This window comes from Tasmannia lanceolata, unplaced genomic scaffold, assembly GCF_043159265.1.
Source record: "Tasmannia lanceolata isolate RefF3 unplaced genomic scaffold, GAP_Taslan_0.1 ptg000020l, whole genome shotgun sequence".
NCBI lineage: Eukaryota > Viridiplantae > Streptophyta > Magnoliopsida > Canellales > Winteraceae > Tasmannia > Tasmannia lanceolata.
The window spans coordinates 8,618,086-8,640,588 of NW_027518697.1; the positions used below are offsets into that span (position 1 = coordinate 8,618,086).

At 41.2% G+C, this 22,503-nt stretch overlaps 1 pseudogene across 1 annotated transcript; it reads right to left on the reverse strand.

Annotated features, from left to right (window-relative positions):
• Positions 1-1,482: 1,482 nt before the first annotated feature.
• On the reverse strand, positions 1,483-20,943 carry LOC143855224 (LEAF RUST 10 DISEASE-RESISTANCE LOCUS RECEPTOR-LIKE PROTEIN KINASE-like 2.1; annotated as a pseudogene). Its single transcript, XR_013237742.1, has 2 exons — positions 19,915-20,943; positions 1,483-2,825 (listed from the first exon to the last, which is right to left on the reverse strand). The product of XR_013237742.1 is annotated as an LEAF RUST 10 DISEASE-RESISTANCE LOCUS RECEPTOR-LIKE PROTEIN KINASE-like 2.1 (transcript).
• Positions 20,944-22,503: the final 1,560 nt, after the last annotated feature.

The following is a 22,503-nucleotide window of genomic DNA, read 5'->3' on the forward strand; positions in this document are numbered from 1 at the left end:
TAAGGAGTTACAGCAAGGTGGTCCTCAAATCACCCCAACCGATTCCTCTGTTTTTGTTGCATTGACCACCTCGGTCATGGGGCTTCTCCCATTGCCTTTTCTTTTCTTGTTTGCTACTTTTTAATAAAATATCCATCATTCAAAAAAAAAATTAATACAGTTTTGTCATTGCTATGTGGATGATTTCTGATTTGATAATAAAAAGTGTTGGGTTTCACGCGAAAGCAAAGATCCCACATCAGAAAAAGTGAAAGAGATGTGAAATGGCTTATAGGGACTTGGGCACTATCTCCTTGACGACTAGCTTTTGGATAATAAGTAGCCCTCCAAAACTTTTATTGATTTTTGTAGCCTCCGGGTGTTGGGAAGTTAGTGTTGAACCCAAAATTAACATTTGTGCACTCATATTGGTATAAAAAAGGAGGTTTGGAACACTACATTCGTCCAGCTAAAATGAGTCACATATTGCAAACAAAGAGTGAAATATATTGCAAACAAGGATTGAAATGCAAACTTTAGTTCAATTTCTATGTGTGTTTCATACACACACACACATTAAGAAGTTAAGGTCCTCTTCTGATGCTCCTAAACAGTTTTTTTTTTTTTTTAAAAAAGAAAAAAAGAGTAACTATTAAGATCCAAAAGGTGAATATATGTGATTTGTTTAGAGTCAGGCCACAAGATGTTAGATGCCACCCAACCTCATTACAATCCGTGTACACTCTGCTCCGATCCCTATACAAAAGCTTTGCCACTGCCCAAGGCTTGTGGTTGTGACTTCCATATTTGATTTATCCACTCCCTCTTTAGCAAGCTTGTCTGCTTTCCTCGTTTGTTGACCTGCGCATGTGTGAATATTTTGGGTGGATATCCCTACAACAGTCTCTGATCTCCAAAACAATATTCACCAACCTCCACAGCCCTGAAGCTGACCCATTAGCACATGCTATAGCATTTGATGAGTCTCCCTCCACTATCAATGGGTAGGATAAGTTGGATATGAACCACTTTTAACCCCAAAGTACGGCTTTGGCCTCCATTTCATTGGAATCACAAATGCCAATTGGACCAAAAAAAGACATCCATGTCTTACATTCAGAGTCACGGAGTAGACCTCCTATCCCTGTGGTTCCTGGTTTGCCTCTGGCGCTACTATTGAAATTAAGTTTTAAGCAGCCAGTCGGAGGGAGATCCCATCGCGGTAAGGGACGATCTTTAACTTCTTTCCCAACTTCTGAACGTTATTTGCAAATAATCTTACATTCAAATGGTTTTGAAAATATATATGATTATTTGGTTAGGATACTTCAAGGAATGATAGAGTTAATAACTTCCAAAGAGGCCATAATATCCCATTTTGCAAATAAGATTAGATTAAGACAATCTTAGCTGCAAATAAGGACCAAATTTGGAGACATTTAAAGAGGCCTTAGGTGTGTTTTGGAGAACTAATAAAAAGGAAATGATAAATGAGCTCCATAATTTTAATAATGACACTCTTTATATATCTTTCTACATTGTAAACTTTTCTACTTGGCCCTTAAAAGGCTGTTTAAAATGATCAAAATAGCTATGAACAGTCAATCAGGAAAATCGTACTCCCACTATACCCCCAAAAGAAAACTACAAAATATAATCGTCCCAAGGCAAACTGGAACAAATAGTGCTACCTCTCCCCGAGTTCAGACTTCAGACCTTCCATGGCTCATCTATGAAGAACCATCTCTTATGACCATTGAAATTGCAGAAGTATCTTGAGATGATCTTGTAGGAGACGATAGACTTGGGTTAGGTGGCATTTGTATGTTCTCAAGGCTTCCTTCTAGCATCTCCACCACCATGTTCATCGAAGGTCGATTCTTTGGATTAGTCTGTATACACCACAAACCAACTAAAATCATCTTCCTTGCAGTTTTCTCTTCTTCTGGTGTAGCTCCATCCAGTCCTAGATCTCCGTTTAAATCTATGCGCTTGTATATCCAATGAGGAAAATATATTTCACTAATATTCTCCACTCTGGCATCAATGTTCTTTCTCCCTCCTACCATTTCTAAAACCATCATTCCATAGCTATAAACATCAGACTTGGGAGATACTCCTCCAATGTTTCTGCAGACTATCTCAGGAGCAATATATCCAAAAGTTCCTCGCCCACCCAACAGTGATACAGTGCTGTCTTTCGTTGGGCATAGCTTAGCTAGTCCAAAATCTGAGATTTTAGGACAGAAGTCTTGGTCTAGAAGAATGTTATGAGATTTGATGTCCAAATGCAAAATGCGTGTGCTACAACCACGGTGTAAGTACTCAAGTCCTCGAGCAATTCCAACAGCAATTTGGTATAATTTTTCCCATCCCAGGGGATCTGCTTTTCCTGGTTTCTCAGTGTAGATGAACTTCTCGAGAGATCCATTCGGCATAGATAAGTGCTCTCTTCAAACCCTCAGAGCAAAATCCTAAAAGACTGACAACGTTAATATGATTAGTCCTGCTGATACTTCCAACCTCGTTGATGAATTCTTCTCCATTTCCCTTGGACTCAGTCAAGACCTTCACGGCAACTAGACGACCATCTTGAAGCTTGCCTTTAAAAACACTACCATATCCGCCTTGTCCTACTTTTTGTATGAAGGAATTGATCATCTTCTTGATATCTGAATATGCATATCTTCGTGGAACGAGCGATCCATAGTCCCGTAGAAATGCCTCCATATTGCGAGTGTTACTTGTCTCCACTTTGTGGGTGTTACTTGTTTTCTTCTTACAAAATAAGATTAGGCTGAAAGGGAGGCATACCAGAAGGAAGCCCCCAATTCCTGTGGGTACACCTGAAAAAAGGGGGAAAGTGTGTTAGATACTGTTTTCAACCTGAATATACTGCAATGTGCATGCTGCTAATTGCTCTCTTACATTACCCTTGAATGCCATGGCCTGCTAAACCATGTTTTCTTTAAGGGTACGTTTGGGGATCGAACCCAATTGATTTTGGGTTCAATTTGTGAGGAAGCAAGTATTCTAAATTTGTAAAGTTCATACACAATTTGGACCCAAAAGACAATTAAGGTTGCGCACCCAAACAGACCAATGGAATATTTCATATTGCTATTTAACAAACAAATTGAGCAGAAAATGCAATTGGGTTCCATTCCCAATTCCACATGTGAATGACCAGCAGGTTGTAATGTGGGTGTATATCAAAACACACCTTAATTTTAATTCTAAAGTGAAGCACTAAATTTTAGAATTTCATGGGCTGCAAGCAGAATGGATTGAATAAGATTTTGTAACCAATTTAAAGTACCCACATGACCCATAAAATTAGTTGCACTGTTTATCAAGGACACACCACACAAAAATTGAATCCATCAGGATCCTGAACATCCAATATTAAACGAATTTTTTCATTTGATTGATTAATTGCCTGTTTCTGTTTTCTATCTAAACAATTTTTGGTCACTAGACGGGTGGGGAATCTCATAGGACTAGTGCAACTTTCACTTTCTCATTCTTTTTCAGACGGATGAAGTATTTCGATCGTCGTTCTCTGGTGCCACATTAATGATTTAGATAGGCATGGTATGTGTTAGAATGGATAAGGCAAGAAGAGGAAAGAAGAAGAAGAGTGAATGGCGAAGTTGGTGAGTCTCCACTAGGGAGATCACATGTAATATGATGTAGATATAGAGCCCAAAGTAGGGTTACATGTGTAAAGACAATAATACCCTCAACACAACACTAGTAGGATCCTGAACATCCAATATTAAACGGATTTTTTCATTTGATTGGTTAATTGCCTGTTTCTGTTTTCTATCTGAACAATTTTTGGTCACTAAACGGGTGGGGAATCTCACAGGACTAGTGCAACTTTCACTTTCTCATTCTTTTTCAGACGGATGAAGTATTTCGATCATCGTTCTCTGGTGCCACATTAATGATTTAGATAGGCATGTTATGTGTTAGAATGGATAAGGCAAGAAGAGGAAAGAAGAAGAAGAGTGAATGGAGAAGTTGGTGAGTCTCCACTAGGGAGATCACATGTAATATGATGTAGATATAGAGCCCAAAGTAGGGTTACATGTGTAAAGACAATAATACCCTCAGCACAACACGTGATAACCGAAATACTCTTCAAACACTTCCCCTCAAGCTGGAGTGCATATACCTTACAACTTCACACTCCAGCTTGTTACAAAGAAAACTACAATACCCTTCAACACCAAAAAATATAATACTCGTACAAAAAAAAAAATATAATCCCATACACAAGCCACCTTGGTACAACACTCCCCCTCAAGCTGGTGTGGTGAATACAGAATGAAAAACATAACAAAAAAGGGCAACGGCCACAGTGAGTATAATAGCGTGATCAACGGCCAGAAGAACATCGGTCTACTCTTGAGTCAGAACAACTCAACTCAACTCAACAAGGTCATGTTCTCTGTTGTGTTCCTAGCTATCAAGTCTTTCCACGCTGTTTCTACCCAAGTTGTTTTTGGTCTACCCCTACCTCTTTTTACTCCATCAATTTGGCACGAGTCGCCTCTTCTCACCGGAGCATCCAAAGGCCTACGTTGGATATGTCCAAACCATCTTAAGCGGTGCTCTCTCATCTTCTCCTCAATTGGTGCCACCCCCACCTTTTTACGAATGTCTTCATTTTTAATTCTATCTAACCTTGTGTGGCCGCACATCCATCTAAACATTCGCATCTCCGCTACACTCATCTTATGCACATGTTGCTTCTTGGTGGCCCAACATTCTGATCCATACAGCATAGCTGTTCTCACAGCTGTCTTATAAAACTTTTCCTTCAACTTGGTAGGGATTTTACAGTCGCACAGAACTCCTGAGGCAAGCTTCCACTTCAACCAACCTGCTCTTATTCTATGGTTAACATCTTCTTCAAAAGATAGTGAAAGATATCCCTCTTAGGTACTTCCTGTCCAGTCATATTTACTACGTCCTCGTCCCGCCTCCATACATTACTAAAGTTGCATTCCATATATTCTGTCTTAGTCCTACTCAGTCTAAAACCTTTAGATTCCAAAGTAGTTCTCCATAACTCTAATTTAGCATTTACTCCTGCTTTGGTTACGTCGATTAATACTCTGTCATCTGCAAATAACATACACCATGGCACCTCATCCCGGATACCCTCCGTAAGCTCATCCATAACTAGCGTAAAAGATAAGGGCTTAGAACTGATCCTTGGTGCAGTCCTATTGTAATTGGAAACTCACTAGACGTGCCATCCGTGGTTCTGACATTAGTTACTGCTCCATCGTACATATCCTTAATCGCATCAACATATTTAGTAGGCGCTTTTTTTCTTTCAATGACCCACCACATTACACTCCTGGGAACCCTATCATATGCTTTCTCGAAATCAATGAAAACCATATGAAGGTCCTTTTTATTTTCTCTAAATCTCTCCATTAACCACCTAATCAAGAAGATAGCTTCCATCGTCGATCGTCTGGGCATGAAGCCAAACTGATTCTCTGACACCTTAGTCTCTTTTCTTACTCTATGCTCAATTACCCTCTCCTAAAGCTTTATGATGTGATTTATTAGCTTAATTCCCCGATAATTGGTGCAACTCTGAATATCCCCTTTATTCTTATAAATAGGTAGTAATGTACTCTTCCTCCACTCATCAGGCATCTTCTTAATCTTCAAATTATTGTTAAATAATCTAGTTAACCAAACCAAACCCACATCACCCAAGCATCTCCAAGTCTCAATATGAATATCGTCAGGCCCCCTAGCCTTACTTAATTTCATATTTTTCATAGCTACTCTTACCACTGATGTTCAGATTGTATCATCAAAAGTGTTATCAAGTTCTCCCAAATTCGCTACAGGTTCTCCATTAAACAACTTATCGAAGTAACTTCTCCACCTCTCTTTAACCTTGTTTTCTTTTACTAACAATCTTTGATTCTCGTCTTTGATGCATTTTATATGATTCAAGTCTCTGTTCTTCCAAGCTTGTAGACATCTTTTTCACCCTCTTTCGTCTCTAACCTGTGGTACAAATCCTCATATGCCTTGCCTCTAGCTTCCCGTACTTCCTTCTTAGCTTCTTTTTTAGCCAATTTATACTTCTCAATGTTCTCATCATTTCTACAATTATGCAAACATTTATAACACTCTCATTTAGACCTAATCGCCTTTTGGACCTCTTCATTCCACCACCATGTGTCTTTAGACGGCGGCCCACTTCCTCTAGATTCTCCAAGTACCTCCCTAGCCACTTTCCTGATATAACTAGACATCCCATTCCACATAATATTAGTCCCCTCGTCAAGACTCCAAGGTCCTTCTTTAAGCAGTCTATTCTTAAACATCTTTAGTTTTTCCTCTTTGAGATCCCACCACCTAGTCCTCGGATCTTTTCTCCTCCAACGTTTGATGCATATATCCAACACCACGAGCCTATGTTGTGTGACTAAACACTCCCCGGGTATGACTTTACAATCTTTACACGCAACTTTGTCCTCTCTCCTAGTGAGGATAAAATCTATCTGGTTAGTATAAAATCTATCTAGTACCCCTAAGTCAGAACAACGACTACAAATCTGCATATCAACAACGATCGAACGGAGAAACCTCAGCAGGGAAACAACAACGAACCACCAACAAATAAGTACCCCAAAGGGGCGCTCAACGAACGATGGTGAAGTACCACGAGTAGACATCAGCTGAATAGCACACGCCAATAGAAGAAGAAGCCCAACCAGAACCAACAACCAACCAATATAGGGCGATAGAAAATCAGCCCAGAACAGCCAACCAACGACGGTCACATAGCACGTTGCCTAGGGAAACAACCAACCAAAGACGACCACACAGCACGTTGACTGGGAGAAACAACCAACCGACGATAGCCACACAACACTTCGTCTGGGAGAAACAACAACAGGGCCGAAAGCAATGCTAACGACTTAGTAAAAAAGAGGGCTTAATTTCTTAGAGACTACAAGGTGATTCAAGCTTCTACTAGGAGCTTCCTTAGCAAGGATGAAGAGGGATGGGGATAGGGGCTCTTGTTGATAAATACCATTAAAGGCATTAAAAAATGGTGCCAAATGCACCATCTCCGAGTTCTTTATAGTAGTCAAAATCATCGGGGGTTTCTTCAAGCTCCTTATACGTGAAAACATGGGTGCAGAAGAAGTTGCTATCACACATCTCAAGATCATGTTTGGATTGGAATGGTAGCGGTGGTGGTGGTTGGGGGGGGTGAAGATTTTCTATGGGAGAGGATGGTTGATGAAGTGGTACGGAGGTGTTTTTGGTGATACCAAAAAGGAATGGAGGTGCTAATGCATACTAGGAGGATCCAAATTCATGTGGTTAATCCTGAAAGAGGGATATTACTTGGAACTAGTGTTTAATCTAATGCAATATGTAGTGGTGCATAATGTGTGCCTGTAGAGGCTGACGGGACCCTTGAAAATTGTGCCTTTCTTTTATCTCCATCTATACATGGCACATGTATACTGATTGAAATTAATCAAGATGAGGTTCCTTTCAAGGACTAGCCCCAAAATTTACAGCCAAACCATTCAATTCAATCAATGAATTTTTCTTGTTGAACGTAAACCTTTGGGAATTCATGTCGAAACCATTTGATGATTAGTTTAAAAACATCCATTTGGCACACAATTTTGCATTGGGTCCATTCAAATGAGGCACATTTATTGACTAGTTCACATTTGGTGGAGATTTAGGTGGTTCTGCGGAACACCAAATCAAACAATGACAGATTAATAGATGTATTTGTCACCCCTTATTTTGATAGAAGATTCAGGTTTGAAGAACATTTTTAGAGTACAAATTTAAAAAAAGAGTCACGACTTTCAATTAGTAAGAAAATAAAGTCACTAATCAAAAGTAACATGCATAGTTTTAAATTTCCCAGAAATTTCCCCGAAACAGCCGAAATGTTTCCATCTCTACCGAAACGAAATTTACATGAATTCCTTCTGCATCAATATTTTCCCAAAATTTCCACCGAAATTCCCGAAATGCGACCGAAATGGTCGGAACGATAAAAAATTTCCTCAAAATTTCCTCCCCTGTCTTGACTCTAACTGAATCTTGCTGACTAGACTAACAGAATTAACAACTATGCTGACTAGACTAACAGAATTAACAACTACAGAACCTTGCCACTAATTACTTGTTGATTGTCCTAACTCACTAACAACACAAAACAGAATTTCAGGTCTTTCCAACATACACGTATCATTCTGCCACCCTTAAAACAGACCTTGTACTCAAGGTTGGAAATTTGGAAACTGTTTTGCAATGTAAGACCAGTCCTCCCATGTTGCGTCTTCTCGGAATGAATTTGACCATTGTATTAAAACTTGGGCAATTGCTCGGTTGTTGTGATTGATCATTCGGCGATCAAGAACTGCAATTGGTTCCAATTGGAATTGTCCTTCATCATTAACTGGTGGTAAACTCTGTTGTACAGAACGGTGTTGCCCAAATTTTTTCTTAAGAAGTGACACATGAAAAACTGGGTGAATACGAGAGGCAGGAGGTAATTCCAACCGATATGTTGTCTGTCCGATTCGTTGGAGTACACGAAATGGACCAAAATAGCAGGGGCCAATTTTAAATTGCGTCGCAAGGCCAACGAGGTTTGTTTATAAGGTTGTAGTCACACATAAACCCAATCATCAACTTGAAACTCCCTTTCAGTTCGATGTTGATCTGCCATTTGTTTCATACGATTTTGGGTTTATTGTAGATGCTCACGAAGTAAGCGAATCATCGACTCTCATTCCCTTAAACTCCGGTCTAGCACGGCTACATCAGCATCATTTTCAAGATAATGAGTATGTAAAGGAGGTGGCTGCCCATACAATGCTTCATATGGAGTGAGCTTGGTAGAAGAGTGGTAGGTGGTATTATACCACCATTCAGCCAATGGAAGCCACTTGACCCAATGTTTAGGTCTATCACCCGTCATGCATTGAAGATAGTTTTCAAGACATCTATTGACAACCTCCGTTTGGCCATCCGTTTGGGGGTGATATGAACTATGAAGAGCTTAGCTGCAATTTCGCCCTTTGAAGCTTGAATAACTCAGTCCAAAAGCGGCTGGTAAAAACAACGTCACGATCACTAACAATGCTAGCTGGCATTCCATGAAGCTTGTAGATATGATCTAAAAAACTCCGGGCAACATCCAGGGCTGTGTAGGGATGTGCAACAGGTATGAAGTGAGCATACTTAGTAAGGCGATCAACCACCACGAAAATAACATCCTTGCCCTGCGATTTGGGTATACCTTCCACAAAATCCATGGAAATATCAGTCCATACTGTACTAGGAATCGGTAGAGGTTGTAAAAGACCCAGTGTAGCAAAATTTTCTGTCTTGTTTTTTTGGCAAACCTCGCATTCAACTATAAATTTTTGTACATCCTTCTTCATTCCATTCCAAAAGAATGTGCTTCGTAGGCGTTTGAGTGTAGTACCGATTCCGGATGGCCCCCTAATGCACTGGAGTGCATTTCCTGTAGAATTTGTTGCCTCAATTCCCAAGATGTCCCAACAACCAAACGTCCTCGCCGTCGAAGTTGATTGTGCTGCCATGTGAATTTGGAAGGTTGATGGGGATCTTCTTGCAATCTCTTGATCAGTTTTTGTAGATCAACATCAGTCGTCCACGCATTTTGGATTTCAATCATCCACTCCGGTATGACAATTGAAATGGCTTGCAATTCGCCATGATTTCCGTCAGCTCGAGACAATGCATCGGCAGCTTTATTCTCCTTCCCAGATATGTAAACAGTTCATAGTCATAACCCATTAATTTTGACAGCCATTTCTGTTGAGCCGAAGTACTGATTCACTGCTCGAACAAGTATTTTAAGCTGAGATGGTCAGTTTTGATTTGGAACCGTCTGCCCAACAAATAGGGTCGCCACTTGACCACCGCAAACACCACAGCTAACATTTCTTTTTCATAAACAGACAAACCCAAATGTTTAGATGCTATAGCCTTGCTAATGAAGGCTATTGGTCTTCCTTCCTGCATGAGAACAACTCCAATCCCTGTTCCAGACGCGTCACATTCCACCACAAAACTCTTTGAAAAATCTGGCTTCGCCAAAACTGGTGTAGATGACATGGCTGTTTTAAGCAATTCAAATACCCTTTCGGATTCTGGTGTCCATTTAAAGGCATTCTTCTTGAGCATGTTCGTTAAGTGCTGACTTATCTTACTATAGTTTTGAACGAATCGTCGATAGTACCCAGTAAGACCCAAGAAACCCCATAAAGCTTTCAGAGTTTTGGGTAACAGCCAATGAACCATGCTCTCCACTTTTGAGGGATCAGCGGCAACCCCTTTCCCTGAGATGATGTGGCCCAAATATTCAAGCTCTTGCTTTGCAAAGTTGCATTTTGAATGCTTCACATAGAGCTCATGTTTGAACAGAATTTCAAATGTGAGCGTAAGATGGTACAGATGCTCATTCCAACTCTTGCTATACACTAAGATATCATAAAAAACACAAGTACAAATTTTCGAAGGTAGGGACGGAATACCTCGTTCATTAGACTTTGAAATGTTGATGGAGCATTGGTAAGACCGAATGGCATGACAAGGAATTCATAGTGACCCTCATGCATTCGGAATGCAGTTTTGTGCACATCGGATGGGTGTACTCGGATTTGATGGTACCCTGAACGAAGGTCTAGCTTTGAAAAGAAATATGCCGCATGAAGTTCATCTAAAAGCTCATCAATTACCGGAATCGGAAATTTATCCTTGACAGTATTCCGATTCAAAGCTCAGTAATCGACGCACATACGCCATGTATTATCTTTTTTCTTAACAAGTAATACCGGAGAAGAGAAGGGACTTACGCTATGCTGGATAGTTCCCACTGCCAACATCTCTCGCACTAGTCGTTCAATCTCATTCTTTTGCATATGTGGATATCGATATGGCCGAATGTTTGTTGGCTGGGTGCCGGGAATCAGTGGAATGCAATGGTCATGAGATCGACTAGGAGGTAGACCCCGGGGTTCCTCAAAGATATGAGAAAACTCCTTTAGCAGGCCAGCAATATCCGGGTCATCATTACCTTGCTCTTGTACCCTGTGTATCGAGCACAATTGCGCCACTACTCCACACATTTCTCCTTTGAGAGATTTTTGCATGGATTTCCCATCCAATAATGTATTGACCCACCCTTTGCTCCCCTCAAAACATGCCGCTTGCCATTGGCTTGGAATTCCATTTTCAACTGTTGAAAATCCCATACAATAGGACCAAGAGTGGTTAGCCATTGAATTCCAAGGACCATGTCGCTTCCTCCTAGATCAAGAACTCACATTTCAGTTTCGAAAGTAGTGCCTTGCATGGTCCACTGAAAATTACAGCACCTAGCTTTACTAACAATTTTTGTCCCATCTGCCACCGATACGGTAAGGGGGCTGGTTGGTTCAGTTTCACATTCAGTACATTTGGCAACTGCCGGATCTAAAAAATTGTGAGTGCAGCCTGAATCAATGAGAATGACCACCGGTTGTGTTTGATATAGCCGCGAACTCGCATAGTATGATAGGAAGGAAAACCAGCCAATGCAAAGACAGAAATCTGAATTCCTTCTTCAGCTGATTCTTGCACCTCCTCCACATTCTCAATCAGAATTTCGTCAGAGCTCTCATCATCATTGTTGGATGCATTCAATAGATACAGCTGTTGTCTCTTACATTTGTGATCGGGAGTGAACTGTTCATCACAATTATAACACACCCCCTTCTTACGTCGCTCCGTCATCTCAGTCAGGGTCAACTTTTTAATCAGCGGTAATGAAGGAGGTTTAAAATCATTAGGAAAAGTGAGTGGGGTGTTGGGTTGAAACGAACCTTTGGGTCGACGAGCCATGGCCTCAATGGTCTCCTCTTGTAATCTCGCTAACCCAATGCCCTGCATGATTGTGCTTGGCTTAAACATTTGGACACCTGGTCGGATTTCATCCTTTAATCCACTGATAAAACAGCTAACAAAAAATGATTCTGGCAATCCATTAGACTGATTAGCCAGCTCCTCCCGCATCATCACAAGCCGATGGCCCAAATCTGGTAATAAGATCTCGTACAAATTCAGCCCACGAAACTTCTCTGCTCATCTTGATGTATAATTAATACCATTGGATAGCTTTTCCTTCAAGATGAATAGAGGCCAGCTGCACTTTAATGGAATCTCTAATTTGGTTGAATGAAAAAAACTGCTCACAGCGATACACCCATCCTCTTGGATCGATTCCATTAAATCTTGGAAAATCAATCTTGGTATACCTTGTTTGAACTGTGCCGTCTGGTATTGCTGCGCAGCTCCTTATACCTTGCAAAGAATCCGATTGATCATTGGCAGAATTGAGAACTTTGCTAGCCAATTGATCATATTTGAGACTCAAAGCTGTGATCAGTTGTCTAAGCTCTGCCAAGGCGGTGGTCTGTTGCTCCGATATCTCACGATAAGGCCGTAGAGCCTCATCAATTCGTCTTGCATCTTGGGATCTAGTTTCGTCTGCCATTTTTGGGATCTTGTTGGCTTTGATACCAGTTGATATGGTCCTGGGAAGAAAAACACCAAAAGAACAAGCAAAACCCTTTTACACATACCCTTTTACAACAGCTTCTCCCTATTTGTATAGTTCCTCCCCTGTCTTGACTCTAACTGAATCTTGCTGACTAGACTAACAGAATTAACAACTATGCTGACTAGACTAACAGAATTAACAACTACAGAACCTTGCCACTAATTACTTGTTGATTGTCCTAACTCACTAACAACACAAAACAGAATTTCAGGCCTTTCCAACAGACACGTATGAAGCACATCTAAACTGATTCTCAGTTCTACCATGTGCCTGCCCATCTTGAGCCTAAACCACAAGCCTTAAAACCTTCCTTCAACCGATTTCCTTCCTTCCATCTTAGCCCCTAACACTACTTGATTGGATTTTTTTTTTCTGTTAACACCTACCGAAGCCTTTGTGTTTACCACAAAAGGCTTCCTAGAAAAAAAAAATCCTCCCTGATCTATCGTATAGCCCAAGTTAACTTTGCAATCCCTGTTTTTCAGCCACTTACGTTAAAAAAAAAAAAAAAAACCTCCCTGATCTATTGTATAGCCCAAGTTAACTTTGCAATCCCTATTGTTCAGCCACTTACGCAAATTGCATTGTTTAGTGGGGTTTTCACATCCTTCAAAATAACATCAGAATCGCCCTTTTCCTGGTTTTGTCGAAAAAAAATCTCATATTGGACACCCTTTTGTCTTCTTCACGAACATAATATCCCTTATAGTCAATCGATCAACATCTACCCGCTCCATTCTTTTTCCACCCTTAATCTTGATCTTGCTGGTTTCTCTCTTCACCTAAGGCTTCTATTATCGTTGGAAGGTTCTGTAAGCTTGCAAAGTAGCTGCCCTTATTTTGCAAAGCTTGCAAACATACACTTACAAACAATTTTTAACAAGCTAGTTGTTGAGCCTTAGCTTATTGTTAGCAGATTTATTTTTAAGTTTCCTATATCCTCAAAGCTACCATATTCACATCAAATCCCAGGTGAGTTGCAGCCATTGAGTGCAGAAAACTGCTCTTCATCAAATCCGCCTACCCTCAAACCTTCAACCTCTTTCGTTTTGAAACCTAAGCCGGCCTTCACTTTCACATAGAACCGGCCTAAACTAACACCACCACATTGTCCTTAACCTTTCATGAATCTACAGTTAGTCCCATCTTTTACGGATATGGTAATTGCGAAGCTGAGTGTTGGGAATGGATCGATGCCATTATGGACCGTCGAGACAAATATGGAACGAGCGACAAAGAAACGATTAAGTGTGTCGGATCAACCTAAATCGAGACAAGTACCCTTCAGCTGTTGGTACGAAATTCGTGATCCCTTTATCATAGAATTCGCATTCAAAGTTGGTGGCGTCAAAAGATCACTCGAGTTAATTACTTATGGACAACGTATGCTACCAATGTGCATGCTGGTGTTCAGAATAGGTTGCAAGAAGCTAATGCTAAGTACAAGAACGATGCTAGCCAGTATAGCCGTTTAAAAGTTATCAAAAAAGGCAATAAAGTTATAGTCCATCTAAGGAAAGAATGTTTTCCAGTGGGGATATACAATAAGCTAAAGAACAAGAAGATTGGCCCCGACCAGATAATCCAGAAGATAAATAACAACATATATGATGCAGTGGCATATCCAAGTGGCACCGTAGGATAATGCCATTTGTCATCCATGTGGCACATCTATGTGGTTTGACTTGGTCTTGGGTTTTGCATGGGAATTTAGATAAGCAATCACTATGTCTAGTTTTTGGTATGTATTAGTTAAGTTTTTCTTCAATGATTTATAGGGACTTTGTTAAGACTTATTGGGTTTGTATTTTGACTACTTAGGAAATGGTATTGTCATGAAAATTGTCCTAGAAGTTATTATAGGGTATTGAGAATAGATATAGAAGTTATTGGTAAGTCATTTTCCATGTATCTCATTTACATATTGTATCTCCAAATATATCAATGAGAATGAGCAAGGATGATAGTTTTTGGTTAAAAAAAGAAAGCTTTTATAAGCATTTAGCAAGAGTTCTACTTCTTGTGTTTTTTTTTTCCCACAACCCTAAGGATTGCGATCGTCGATCCGAACGGTATCAAAGTGGTATCAGAGCATCTAGGTGTAACCTTACGACGGTGATCGTGAGGCGATCCTACGCTAGTGGTTACCAACGAGAAATTTATGCAAGTTCAAGTTTCTCAATGGCCAATCGACATCGCCGAGGTCCGATTGAACGAGAGGCTCCTAATCGAGAGAGGGATCTTCGTGATATCGAGATTGAAGAATTGAGGCGTCAAGTCCAAACCCTCACCGAGAGGTTAGCTCTTCAAGAGCCTCAATATGAGGTGGAGGAAAACAATGAATCGGAGTCGGACGTCAACCCTTTCGCTCGGCCACACCAACGCCAAGGAGAGAGTGACGGTTCTTCTTCGAGACGTCCCCCTTTACGTCAACGTTTCACCGATGTTAAGGTGGAGGTTCCCGAGTTGGAAGGAAAGATGCAACCGGATATCTTCATAGACTGGCTTACTACGGTTGAACGGATGTTTTATTATAAAGAAGTTCTCGACGAGCACAAAGTGAAAATCGCGGCAATCAAACTTCGCAAGCATGCCTCAATATGGTAGGAACGATTAAAGCTTCATCGAGAAAAGACCGAAAAATCAAAAATCAGATCTTGGGAGAAAATGAAGAAAGAGCTTCGTAAGAAATATTTACCGAAAAATTATCTACAAGATGCTTTTGTGGATATGTACCAATTCCAACAAGAGACTCGTTCCGTTGATGAATATACGGAAGAGTTTAACAAACTATTGCCCGTTATCTAAGAGGGTTGAGGCATGACATTAAAGAAAATGTGCAACTCCAACCTTATTGGTCCTTCAATGATGTTCATTGCTTGGCAAGCAAAGTGGAAAAACAATACCGGCTACGACAAGATCAAGGGCCAACGAGTTCTTTTAGAACTTAGAATTTAGGTCATGAGTCTACTCCTAACCGGGGGAGTACGTCTCATTCTCGTCCCTCTAATAATGTCTCTCGACAGCCCAAGCGTGATGCAGCTCCAACTTATAAACGGCCTAATCCTTCGTCAATCCAATGCTTCAAATGCCAAGGATATGGTCATATTGCATCGGAGTGCCCCAATCGCAAAGTTGTCACTCTTGTGAATGGTGAAATACAAGAGAACGAAGATGAAGAACCGACAAGCGATCCTCAAGAAGATGAAGAGGATGTCGTCCATAGTGATCAAGGCGAGCTCCTTGTAGTCCGAAGAGCTATGAATATGGACCGCTTAAAAGAACACAGTGATTGGCTTTGCCACTATATTTTTCATACCCGTTGTACGTCTCATAGCAAGGTTTGCAATGTTATCATCGATCCGGGTAGTTGTGAAAATATTGTCGCAACGGTGGTGGTGGAGAAATTGAACCTCAAGACCGAACCTCATCCTCATCCTTACTCCCTTTCTTGGATTAATCATGGAAATGAGGTAAAGGTGTCTAAACGTTGCCTTGTTCCTTTCTCAATTGGTACTAAATATAAAGATGAAATTTGGTGTGATGTGCTACCTATGGATGCTTGTCATTTACTTTTGGGGCACCCTTGGGAGTTTGATCGCAAAGTCATCCATGATGGTTTCAAGAACACCTACTCTTTTGTTAAGGATGGAGTTAAGGTGACTTTGGCTCCTTCTAGAATGGAAAAAGGACTCAAACCCGACAAGGGGGAGAGTAACGTTTTTCTTTCCAAAGCCGAGTTTGATCAAGAGACCAAGGAAAATGGCATGTCCTATGCTCTACTCGTTGTTGAAGTTAATGAGGAGCATGATTCTTTCCATACGGAGCTTGCACCAATCCTTGAGGAATTTCAAGATGTTGTACCTAGTGAAATTCCTCCCGGACTACCTCCTATGAGAAGCATCCAACATTGTATAGATTTTGTTCCGGGCTCTACTCTTCCAAGCAAGGCGGCTTACCGAATGAGTCCAAAAGAACATGAGGAACTTCAACGGCATGTTAATGAATTCATCACCAAAGGAATGGCATGTGAAAGCATGAGTCCGTGTGCCGTCCCCGCCTTGCTTGTTCCAAAAAAAGATGGCTCTTGGAGGATGTGCATCGATAGTAGAGCGGTAAACAAGATCACCATCAAATATCGTTTTCTATTCCAAGACTTGAAGATATGCTTGACCAACTTGTCGGTTCTCAAGTCTTCTCAAAGTTGGATCTTAGAAGTGGCTATCATCAAATCCACATGAGACCCGGAGATGAATGGAAGACGACATTTAAAACTCGTGACGGATTATATGAATGGCTTGTTATGCCATTTGGACTTTCGAATGCTCCAAGTACTTTCATGCGTCCTATGAATCAAGTATTCAAGCCCTATATCGGTAAATTTGTTGTGGTTTATTTTGATGACATTCTCATTTAAAGTAAGAGTCAAGAAGAGCATTTGGACCATCTTCGGCAAATTTTTGCTACACTTCGAGAGGAGAAGCTATATGTCAATCTTTCACAGTGTGAGTTCTTGACCAATAGCCTCATCTTTTTAGGCTATGTGATCTCAATTGAAGGCATTATGGTTGATCCCAAAAAGGTGGAAGCTATTACAAGTTGGCCGGTACTGCGCAGCATTCATGAAATCCGAAGTTTTCATGGTTTGGCAACTTTCTACAGGAGGTTCATTCGGCATTTTAGTTCTGTGATGGCTCCTATCACAGATTGTCTCAATGGCGGAACTTCTCAATGGACTGAAGAAGCCCAAGATAGCTTTGGACTTATCAAGAAGTTGATGACGGAAGCTCCTTTACTTGCTCTCCCCGATTTTGATAAGATTTTTGAAGTAGATTGTGATGCCTCGAATGTGGGTATTGGTGCGGTTCTTAGTCAAGAAGGATGACCTATTGCTTTCTTTAGTGCTAAGCTTGGTGATGGGTGAAAAAATTATTCTACTCATGATAAAGAATTTTATGCGGTTGTAGAAGCCCTCCGTTATTGGCGTCATTATCTCATAAGTAAGGAGTTTGTTCTTTACTCCGATCATGAAGCCTTGCGCTATCTCAACGGCCAACACAAATTATGTGTTCAACATGCTCAGTGGGTGGAGTTTATTCAATCTTTTAATTTCATCATCCGTCATAAGGCCGGTAGTCAAAATCAAGTGGCGGACGCTCTTAGTCGAAGGCACACTCTTCTCTCCACTCTTGAAGTTAGGGTCATGGGTTTTGACTTCATCAAGGATCTTTATGTTGAGGATATAAACTTTAGCAATATTTGGTCCCGATGCAAAGAAGGTCCTTGTGAGGACTACTCAATTCATGAAAGTTATTTGTTCAAAGGAAGCCTTGTGTGCATTCCAAAATGCTCTCTACGGCAAGCCATCATTAGAGAGGTCTTGGTGGAGGTCTTGGTGGACATTTCGGAAGAGATAAAACAATCTCTCTTATTAAGGAACACTTCTTTTGGCCAAAGATGGGTCAAGATATTGAACGTCATCTCCAACAATGTCGCATTTGTCATATGGCGAAAAGTAGGGTACAAAACACCGGTCTCTATACTCCCCTTCCCATTCCTCAAGCTCCTTGGGAAGATGTGAGTTTAGACTTCGTTTTGGGCCTTCCCCGAATGCAAAGGAAGAAAGATTCGGTCATGGTGGTTGTTGATCGTTTATCCAAGATGGCGCATTTTGTGGCATGCGAAAAGACTTATGATGCATCTAAAGTGACCGATCTCTACTTCCGAGAAATTGTTTAGTTGCATGGTATTCCAAAAACTTTCACATTGGATAGGGATCCAAAATTTGTTGGTCATTTTTGGAGAACATTATGGGCGAAGATGGGGGCTAAACTCTAATTTAGTTCTTCTCACCATCCTCAAACCGATGGTCAAACGGAGGTGATCAATCTAACTCTTGGCAATCTCATTCGGAGTTATGTAGGAGGAAATAAGAAGCAATGGGATCTTGTTCTTGCACAAGCCGAATTTGCATATAATCGCTCCACTCGCCACACCACCGGTGCTAGTCCTTTTGAGGTAGTGTATGGGTGTAATCCTCAAGGTCCTCTTGATTTAGTTCCTCTTCCTATTACTACTAAGTTGAGCGGCGATGCGGAGGCAAGAGCAAAGGAGATTAAGAAAATTCATGAAAGAGTTCGATCTAATATTGAAAAGAACGCCCAAAATATAAGGCACGGGCAGACACGCATATGAGAAAGATTGATATCAATGAAGGAGATCTTGTATGGATTCATCTTCGCAAAGAGCGTTTTCCACCCGGAAAGTTTGGCAAGCTTCAAGATCGTGCTGATGGTTCTTTTTGAGTGCTAAAGAAAATTGGAGATAATGCGTTCAAGATTGAATTACCTGGTGATTACGGTGTTTCGACTACTTTCAATGTTTCTGATCTTATCTCATACCATGAAAATAACTCGGTCAACTCAGAGACGAGTTGACGTTCAACCGAGGGAGAATGATGCAGTGGCATATCCAAGTGGCACCTTAGGATAATGTCATTTGTCATCCATGTGGCACATCTATGTGATTTGATTTGGTCTTGGGTTTTGCATGGGAATTTAGATAAGCAATTACTATGTCTAGTTTTTAGTATGTGTTAGTTAAGTCTTTCTTTAATGATTTATAGGGACTTTGTTAAGACTTATTGGGTTTGTATTTTGACTACTTAGGAAATGGTATTGTCATGAAAATTGTCCTAGAAGTTATTATAGGGTATCTAGAATAGGTATAGAAGTTATTGGTAAGTCATTTTTCATGTATCTCATTTACTTCTTGTATCTCCAAATATATCAATCTGAATGTTAGAGGGTTGATCCTAACCCTCTATAGATCGGAGGGTTAGAATCAACCAATGGAAATAATTTTGGGGCATAAACTATTTAGGCTATGGCCCATCTAATGGACGGTTTGGATAATCCTATGGTGCGGGCCTTACCATACTTTTTATAAAGTGAGGAGTGCCCTCGTAAAAAAACAGTAGTGCTGATAACATTCTCCAACAAAATCTAAAAAAATAAGGTAAAAATGCAGGTGCCCGCGGGTTGACCCGACCCGACCTGTGTTTTTGCGGGTTGGGTCACCCGCGGGTTAGTTTTGACGGGTCACTAAAACTCAGACCCGTGCCCGCAAATTTGCGGGTGGGTCGGGTCGACCCGCGCGCACGGGTCGCTTTTGCCAGGTCTAGCCGAGGGTATTCTCATTCTGATATTTGGTTGAGCTGTGTTTCTACCATTAATTCATATACACAAAAAACGAGAGATGGAAAACTAGAAACGTACCGCATACCGTATCCCCTAAACCGTCGGTATAAGTGCAATGCCCGGAAGACGCTTCGCACTTGGCACAAAGCGGAGACGGAGTCCAATTCAACCGAAATCCTTCCCGCAACATAGTACTGAGATTCCCAAATCCGGTCAAGTTCCGCTTAAAGCCATTCAACGCCTTCTCCATCACCGGAACCACCACCCTCTCCTCGCACTGCCCGGACCTATCAATATCAATGTTCAAGGGGATATCACCCTCCACAACCACATACGACAGTCCAGTTCTGTTCCCCAGACAGGGCAGAGGTTGTGCTGCTGCAACATTCAACGAGGTGCAATTGAAGAAAAAAGTTATGATCCTCTCAAACCCGCTGTAAGACAACGTCGGCAGGGTTTCTATCTTGACGCTTTGAAGCACTCTTGGACAGGTGCTCCTCACCACTTCAGGGTCGACGAGGGTTATGGTCCGATCTTTGTAATTGATCTCTTCCACGTAGTACTCTTTGTTGGAAAGACGAAGAGCAGGTCGTGGACCATCGCAGTAGATGCCGAGATTTGGGTAGCCGCAGTATGGGGTGGTTCCATTCATGTCCCAGAAAGGATAGCTGATGTTGACGCCGTTGCCGCAGCTAAAACTATTATTGCACACAACATCGTCACCAAAAGCAGAGGTGGGGAGGAGGAAGAGAAAGAGGAGGAGGAGGAGGGGTTGGGGCTGTTCAGCCATGGAAGGAGAAAAGGACAAATGGGAATTATTGGTGTTGGGTGTTCTTTTGTTTTTGTTTACACTTTACATGGACAGAGGACCTCTCATTTATTTACATTCAGAAAATGCCTCCCATTTTTACACTGAGAAGGTAGGGTGTCCCCACTCCACATTGTAGAGCAGGACTAATTCCTTACGGAAGCGCGCAATCACCCGGAAACCGCGCGCATCAGGCAGGCCTAGGGAGACTCGAACTCTCGTCTCTGGGAGCATACCCAAGACTCTAAGCCAAAGAGCCACAACTGTACGGGTCTTAGTGCTTTTGAAAAACGGAGGTAATTTTACAAAACACTATTCTTTCCAAAATTTTCCACAAAATTCCTGCAATCCAAGTCACGTGGTTTGTCCGTGCTAAAAAAATAGGTTGGACTATGATGCTTTTGAAAACTTTATTATTTATTTTCCCCTTAATCTCTTGTTTCTTTGTAGAAATTTCCCTCTCCCAACCATATTCATTGTTTAGTGAGAGGTTGGTGACCTCTCACCATGCCGTGTTGACTTGGTTTATGTTTATGGCCGAGTGCCTTCCTACTGTCGGACAAGTTCCCTTCCGTGTGGGTCCATGAGACTTCCGTGGAGACCTTCGTCTAACACTGCCACCATCCTCAATCATCATCCGAATTATCTGAATTATCTTTCGGGAAAGAGAAAAGTACGGAATAGGGGCTCATGTTTTGAGAAATTACGGATTTCAGGTGCCTTTTAAAACAAGAATGAAACACGGGCTAATATTCAAAATCGGGTGGGAAAAAGACAGAAATGGCCTTTTTCATTACTGCCCATTACATGGTGAGCATCACAAGGTTTTTTTGATTCGTCTGAATGTTTATTTGAACCGACAGAACCTTGGGTTCGTTTCTATCTTGGCCGTCGAAAATAACTAGAGACGGATAGTGCTTGACATGTGTTGGAAAATTTTTTGGAACGCTAACAACCCAAAGTCAATCATTATCTTTTCTCACTTCTCTTTTGGCTTAGAACGGTAACGTTATTGAATACGTCTCTTTTGGCTTAGAATATTTTCAGTTCTCTTTTGGTCCTCACCTCTCTTTTGGCTTATAACGGTAACATTATTGATTATGTCTCTTTTGGCTTAGAACGACGACATTATTGAATATTTTATTATTTCTCATGTCTCTTTTGGCTGAGAACGCCGCCGGGATATTAAGAGGTACGCTAGCAAAAATAGGGTGTACGCTGGCAGAATTCAGGGGTACGCCGACGGAAATAATGGGTACGCTGGCGTAAATAATGGGGTACGCCGGCGGAAATAGGGTGTACGCAGACGGAATTCAGGGGTACGCCGACGAAATAATAGGTACGCCGACGAAATAATGGGTACGCCGGCGGAATTCAGGGGTACGCTGGCGGAAATAATGGGTACGCCGGCTTAAATAATGAGGATCAAAAGAGAAGTGAAAAGATTCTAAGCCAAAAGAGACGTATTCAATAATGTTAAAGAAAGAGAAGTGAAAAAAGATAATGTCGGCGTTCCAAAAAGTATTCAATAATGTCAGGGTTCCAAAAAGTTTTCCACCACGTGTCAAGCATCCATCCGTCTTTAGTTATTTACGACGGCCAAGAACGAACCCAAGGTTCTGTCGGTTCAAATACATGTATTTCAAAAAACCAAAAGAAGCCTCGTGAAGCGCACCAATTTAATAGGCAGTAATGAAAAAGGAGGACTCTGTTGATGTCAGAAGGGTATTGGGGTCTTTTTCCCACTCGATTTTAAAGATTAGCCCGTATTTCATTCTTGTTTTAAAAGATGCCCGAAATCTGTAATTTCTCGAAACATGAGCTCGCATTCCGTACTTTTCTCTTTGGGAAATGATACT